This window comes from Oncorhynchus gorbuscha, unplaced genomic scaffold, assembly GCF_021184085.1.
Source record: "Oncorhynchus gorbuscha isolate QuinsamMale2020 ecotype Even-year unplaced genomic scaffold, OgorEven_v1.0 Un_scaffold_6397, whole genome shotgun sequence".
NCBI classification, from domain to species: domain Eukaryota; kingdom Metazoa; phylum Chordata; class Actinopteri; order Salmoniformes; family Salmonidae; genus Oncorhynchus; species Oncorhynchus gorbuscha.
In genome coordinates, this window is record NW_025750002.1 from 3062 (window position 1) to 10000 (window position 6939).

Consider the following 6939-nt stretch of genomic DNA (forward strand, 5'->3'; position numbering starts at 1 on the left):
TCATGTGTGCATACATTCTACGTATGGGTGGTCCCGGGGGATTGAACCCACTTCCTGGCGTTACAAGCGCCATGCTCTACCAACTGAGCTACAGGACCACCATATATATATATATATTATATTCCCATTGATTAATGTAGAATGCTTCATGAGCTTAGTTTTCAATGTTTGTAAATGATGTAAATGTAAACAAACACTGTATAGCCTCAAAACAAACACTGCATAACCTCAAAACAAACACTGCATAGCCTCAAAACAAACACTGGCATAGCCTCAAAACAAACACTGCTGCAGCCTCAAAACAAATACTGTATAGCCTCAAAACAAATACTGTATAGCCTCAAAACAAACACTGCATAGCCTCAAAACAAACACTGCATAGCCTCAAAACAAACACTGCATAGCCTCAAAACAAACACTGCATAGCCTCAAAACAAACACTGCATAGCCTCAAAAAACAAACACTGCATAGCCTCAAAACAAACACTGCATAGCCTCAAAACAAACACTGTATAAACCTCAAAACAAACACTGCATAGCCTCAAAACAAACACTGCATAGCCTCAAAACAAACACTGTATAGCCTCAAAACAAACACTGTATAAACCTCAAAACACGTGCTACAACTATCATTTTGAAATCATGGAAGGTCATTCCTTGCATCAATGGCTCTGTCCATGAATTTGAAAGTGGTTACATTTCTCCATGCCCATCCCCCAGCTTTAAAATTGTTTATTTTTTATCAAAACGAGGCGTGGTTCACACTTTGATATCGTGTCAGATTTCCAGCTTTGACAACTCCCACAATAAGTTACATGGACTCACTCTGTGTGAAATGATGTGGGCTGACATGATTTTTGAATCGCTACTCTCTCCTCTGTCCACCATACATACAACATCTGTAAGATCTAAAAGTCAAGTATTGCATTTCAAGCACTGATTCAACCTTCAAAGACCAGGGAGCTTTTTGAAAGCCTCAATAAAGACATGGAGACTGTTTACATAAACAACACTGTACTGTAGATTAGCTACAAACACACTTTGGGCTGCAGGTAACCTAGAGGTTAGGAGTGTTGGGTCAGTAACACAGTTTAATATGGGCAGCAGGTAACCTAGAGGTTAGGGAGTGTTGGGTCAGTAACACAGTTTAATATGGGCAGCAGGTAACCTAGAGGTTAGGAGTGTTGGGTCAGTAACACAGTTTAATATGGGCAGCAGGTAACCTAGAGGTTAGGAGTGTTGGGTCAGTAACACAGTTTAATATGGGCAGCAGGTAACCTACAGGTTAGGAGTGTTGGGTCAGTAACACAGTTTAATATGGGCAGCAGGTAACCTAGAGTTAGGAGTGTTGGGTCAGTAACACAGTTTAATATGGGCAGCAGGTAACCTAGAGGTTAGAGTGTGGGTCAGTAACACAGTTTAATATGGGCTGCAGGTAACCTAGCGGTTAGGAGTGTTGGGTCAGTAACACAGTTTAATATGGGCAGCAGGTAACCTAGAGGTTAGGAGTGTTGGGTCAGTAACACCTGCAGGTAACCTAGCGGTTAGGAGTGTTGGGTCAGTAACACAGTTTAATATGGGCAGCAGGTAACCTAGAGGTTAGGAGTGTTGGGTCAGTAACACAGTTTAATATGGGCAGTAACCTAGAGGTTAGGAGTCAGTAACACTACAGGTTAGGAGTGTTGGGTCAGTAACACAGTTTAATATGGGCAGCAGGTAACCTAGAGGTTAGGAGTGTTGGGTCCAGTAACACAGTTTAATATGGGCAGCAGGTAACCTAGAGGTTAGTGTTGGGTCAGTAACACAGTTTAATTGCAGGTAACCTACAGGAGTGTTGGGTCAACACAGTTTAATATGGGCAACAGGTAACCTAGAGGTTAGGAGTGTTGGGTCAGTAACACAGTTAGTAACCTAGCGGTTAGGAGTGTTGGGTCAGTAACACAGTTTAATATGGGGCAGGTAACCTAGAGGTTAGGAGGTAACCTAGCAGGTTAGTTAAGGTGTTGGGTCAGTAACACAGTTTAATATGGGCAGCAGGTAACCTCGGCTAACACAGTTTAATATGGGCAGCAGGTTAGGGCCAGTTGACATTTTAGGGATGTTTTTCTAGTATGTCAACAACGTGTTAGGGTCATGTTATCATCATGGTTGAGGTATCCTCTCAGGTAATATGGCTATAGTAGTATTCTTCTTCTTCTTGTATTCTCAATTCAATCAACCACAAAATCAGAACCCCTGGAGGTGAGACTAGCGCTCCCTTTATGACATCATCAAGAGCGGCGGTGTAATTCCACTGGCTAAGCTTCAGTTAAAATGAACGCATCAACAGAGAACACTTCAACACACAAACACACACACCTCAGTGCAGGAGCCAGAGCTGGTCAGTCACAAAGTGTATGTGCTGAACTGTCCTGTAGGGTGTTGTTGATAAAACATTAGCTACATGTAAACTCAGTCTCAGCTGAGTGACAGCAGCACAGCCAACAGGATGCAGAGAAAAGTCCCAGCGGGGCAGGACGCCACGTTACTATTGGCTCTCTTGACCCCACTGGGCGGGCCAACTGATGTCATGGGGACACACTTGTTCCTCCTGCGAGGGGGGGCGGAGGGGTTGTATTTATTCCCTCCAGGGGTGTAGTCCTCCTCCTCCCTCAGTACCTGCACCTCGTTCTGACCCCCTTTGCGACCCCGGGTACAGTTCCTGTGACTCCCCTTGGGCGGCCTGGGAAGGGGTAAGGGTAGGGGCGAAGGTGACAGGTCCCTGTTGTTCTGGTCCCTGTGTGGGAGGTGTGGGTGCTGGTGGTGGTTATGGCGGTGCTTGTGGTTCCTGTGATGGAGTCGACAGTCCTCCTCTTTCGTCTGGGACTCCCCCAGCCCGGCCTCTCCGCCTACGACACCACCTCCCCGGGCTTCTCCTGCTGAACAGCTGGGTGAAGATCCCTCTTTCTCAAGCCCTTGAGGTCCCGGCCCTGGAGCTCAGGAGGAGGCACTCCAGCACCGACGTAGAGCCCCGGAACCTACGCAGCCACACCCACAGTGGCAGAGCCTGGATAACGACTTACGATAATGCCTTTTAATAATAATAATTTAATAATAGACAATCAATTTAATTTAATAATGCATGCCTTTAAAAACACCCAAGGACAGATTACATTAAAGTACAATAAGATAAATAATAATAAATAAATACCTAAATAATAATAATAATAATAATAATAATAACAAATAATAATAAATAAATACTAATAAATAATAAGATGAATAAATAATAATACTAATAATAAATTAATAATAATAATAAATAAATAATAATACTAATAATAAATAATACTAATTATTATTAATACTAATAATAATAAATAATACTAGTAAATAGATAAATAATAATACATAAATAAATACTAATACTAATAATAATAAATAATACTAATTATTATTAATACTACTAATAATAAATAATAATAAATAATACTAATTATTATTAATACTACTAATAATAAATAATAATAAATAATACTAATTATTATTAATACTACTAATAATAAATAATAATAAATAATACTAATTATTATTAATACTACTAATAATAAATAATACTAGTAAATAGATAAATAATAATAATACTAATAATAATAAATAATACTAGTAAATAGATAAATAATAATAATACTAATAATAAAACATAATAATAGTAAATCAATAAATAATAATACTACTAATAATAATAAATAAATACTAATACTCATAATACTACTACTAATAAATAATAATAGTAAATAAAAAATAATAATACAAATAATAATAATAAATAATAATACTAATTATAATAATAATAAAAAATAATAATAGTAAATAAAAATAATATTACTAATAATGAAAAATAATAATAGTAAATAAATAAATACTAATAAATAAATACTAATACTAATAATAAATAAAATAATAATAATAATAATAATAAATAATAATAGTAAATAAAAATAATAATACTAATAATAATAAATAATAATAGTAAATAAATAAATACTAATAAATAATAGGATAAATACATAAATAATAGTAATAATAAATAAAAATAATAATAGTAAATAAATAAATACTAATAAATAATAAGATAAATAAATAAATTATTATAATTAATAAATACTAATAAATAATAAATGACTTAAATGTAAATGTAACATAAATAAATAAATACTAATAATATATAAATAATAATAATACTAATAAATATAATAATAATTATTATAATAAAAATAATAAATAAATACAATTTGATTTGATTTGAAAAAGATTAAATGAAAAAAAAGACTAAAAAGCAATCAAAATAGCACATGAAACAAGCACAAAAAGGGGAGATGGTCAGAATATGAGTCTATAGTGAAAGTATATTGGCTAGCTGAAAAACCAAGTTGTGTGTTTTGGAATCCACCTTGCAGTCACACTCCCAGGGTTGTTGTTGAGTCTGAGGTACTCCAGGGAAGACAGCAGAGCCAGGCTGGCCCCAGACAGCTCAGTCAGAGAGTTGTTGAACAGGTAGAGGTGGTGAGGCGACTCAGGTCGTGGAACCCAGACGGTGGACCACTGCATTAGATCGAAACCATTGATGCTAAATGCCATATTAATATCCTCAACTATTCTATATTATTTTCTGTACTTGATTAAATTATTTTAGAGGCAATGTACATACACACAAAATCCCCATTCCAATAGGAAGAGCAATACACCAGTAATACACCAGTAATACACCAGTAATACACCAGTAATAGACCAGCAATAGACCAGCAATAGACCAGCAATAGACCAGCAATAGACCAGCAATAGCAATAGACCAGCAATAGACCAGCAATAGACCAGCAATAGACCAGCAATAGACCAGCAATAGACCAGCAATAGACCAGCAATAGACCAGCAATAGACCAGCAATAGACCAGCAATACACCAGTAATACACCAGTAATACACCAGTAATAGACCAGTAATAGACCAGTAATAGACCAAATGTAAAAATCCCTGGTGATGAAGTGCAAGGAATAGTTCAACATCTTATCCAAGTGAAAGACTGAATTAGGGGTGAAAGAGTTCTTGGCTCTGTGGTGGTCTTGACTTTGGGGTGTCTGGTGGGCTGGCTGGTTGTCTGACTTAGTGGTGTCTGGTGGGCTGTCTAGAGGTCCTGACTTTGGGGTTGTCTGGTAGTCCTGACTTTGGGGCTGTCTGGTAGTCCTGACTTTGGGGCTGTCTGGTAGTCCTGACTTTGGGGTTGTCTGGAGGGCCTGACTTTGGGGCTGTCTGGTAGTCCTGACTTTGGGCTGTCTGGTAGTCCTGACTTTGGGGTTGTCTGGAGGGCCTGACTTTGGGGCTGTCTGGTAGTCCTGACTTTGGGGCTGTCTGGTAGTCCTGACTTTGGGGTTGTCTGGTAGTCCTGACTTTGGGGCTGTCTGGTAGTCCTGACTTTGGGGCTGTCTGGTAGTCCTGACTTTGGGGCTGTCTGGTAGTCCTGACTTTGGGGCTGTCTGGTAGTCCTGACTTTGGGGCTGTCTGGTAGTCCTGACTTTGGTGTGTCTGGTGGGCTGGCTGGCCTAGCTCTAATTCTGCAGACTCTAGTACACAGCTTCAGTGTTAAAAAAAGGGAAAAAAGAAAGACTTTGGAGTGTCTGTACCTGTAGCCGGTTCTGGTGTAGTAAGAGGCGGTCCAGGACTCCCAGTCCCCTGAATGTGTTCTGGTGGAGGGACCAGAGCTTGTTGCCATGGAGGAAGAGGTGGGTGAGGTTCAGCAGGTCCACAAACAGATCATCCTCCAGGAACTCCAACTGGTTGTTCTGTGGAGGGATGAGGAGGAGGGATGGGAGAAGTGGGGAGAGAAATACAGATGTAGTATCTTAATTTGATCACTCTGTTGTCATGAAAATCAAAAAGTACCCTAGTAGAAACATACATTCCCTGAAACCCACAGCCGATCTAAACTAATTTAGCATTTTCATGTTTTTTTAAATGATATATATATATATAATCAAATCCTCCTGATGCAGGATACATTTTCTTCCATGGAGAAACTGGTCAAATTAAGATCTGTTTACAGTGCCTTCAGAAAGTATTCAGACCCCTTGACTCTTTCCACATTTTGTTACGTTACAGCCTTATTCTAAAATAGATTAAGAAAAAAATAAATCCTCAGCAATCTACACACAATATCCCATAATGACATCACAATACCCCATAATGACATCGCAAAATCCCATAATGACATCACAATACCCCATAATGACATCACAATACCCCATAATGACATCACAAAATCCCATAATGACAAAGTGGGGAACAAGGAGTTTTAGAATAACAGAAAAAAAACAATACCTTATTTACCATTTGCTATGAGACTCGAAATTGAGCTCAGATGCATCCTGTTTCCATTGATCATCCTTAAGATGTTTCTACAACTTGATTGGAGTCCACTTCTGGTAAATTCAATTGATTGGACATGATTTGGAAAGGCACACACCTGTCTATATAACGTCCCACAGTTGACAGTGCATGTCAGAGCAAAAACCAAGCCGTGAGGTCGAAGGAATTGTCCGTAGAGCTCCGAGACAGGATTGTATCGAGGCACAGATGTGGGGAAGGATACCAAAACATTTCTGCACTAACCAAGAACACCGTGGTCTCCACCGTGGCCTCCACCGCGGCCTTCACCGCGGCCTCCACCGCGGCTTGTAGCAACAAAGACTCTTCCTAGAGATGGCCACCTGGCAAAACTGAGCAATTGGGGGAGAAGAGGCCTGGTCAGGGAGGTGACCAAGAACCTAATGGTCACTCTGACAGAGTTCCTCTGAGGAGATGGGAGAACCTACCAGAAGGACAACCATCTGTGCAGCACTCCACCAATCAGGCATTTATGGTAAAATGGCCAGATGGAAGCAAATTCTCAGTAATGACAGCCCGC

The 6939-nt window shown here is 39.1% G+C and overlaps 1 pseudogene; it reads right to left on the reverse strand.

Annotated features, from left to right (window-relative positions):
• Positions 1 to 2296: 2296 nt before the first annotated feature.
• Positions 2297 to 6939, reverse strand: part of LOC124029448 — a 12002-nt pseudogene continuing 7359 nt past the window's right edge.